Raw genomic sequence first — 200 nt, 5'->3', positions numbered from 1 at the left:
CGGGGGGGAGAGTGAGGGAGTTTTGGGGGTACCTGGTCGGTGACGTTGATGTCAACGTACTCGCAGAAGGCGTAGCCCTTGGAGAGGCCAGTAGCGCTGTCCTTCACCAGGTTGAAGGCTTTCAAGGGCCCAAAGGACGTCAGCAGCTCCTTCACCTGGAGGGGGGGGTAACGGGGGGGGCGTGTTTGGCAGCTCTGGGA

This window comes from Calidris pugnax, unplaced genomic scaffold, assembly GCF_001431845.1.
Source record: "Calidris pugnax isolate Ruff unplaced genomic scaffold, ASM143184v1 scaffold478, whole genome shotgun sequence".
Taxonomy (NCBI): Eukaryota; Metazoa; Chordata; class Aves; order Charadriiformes; family Scolopacidae; genus Calidris; species Calidris pugnax.
Note: the sequence above shows the minus strand (reverse complement) of the source record.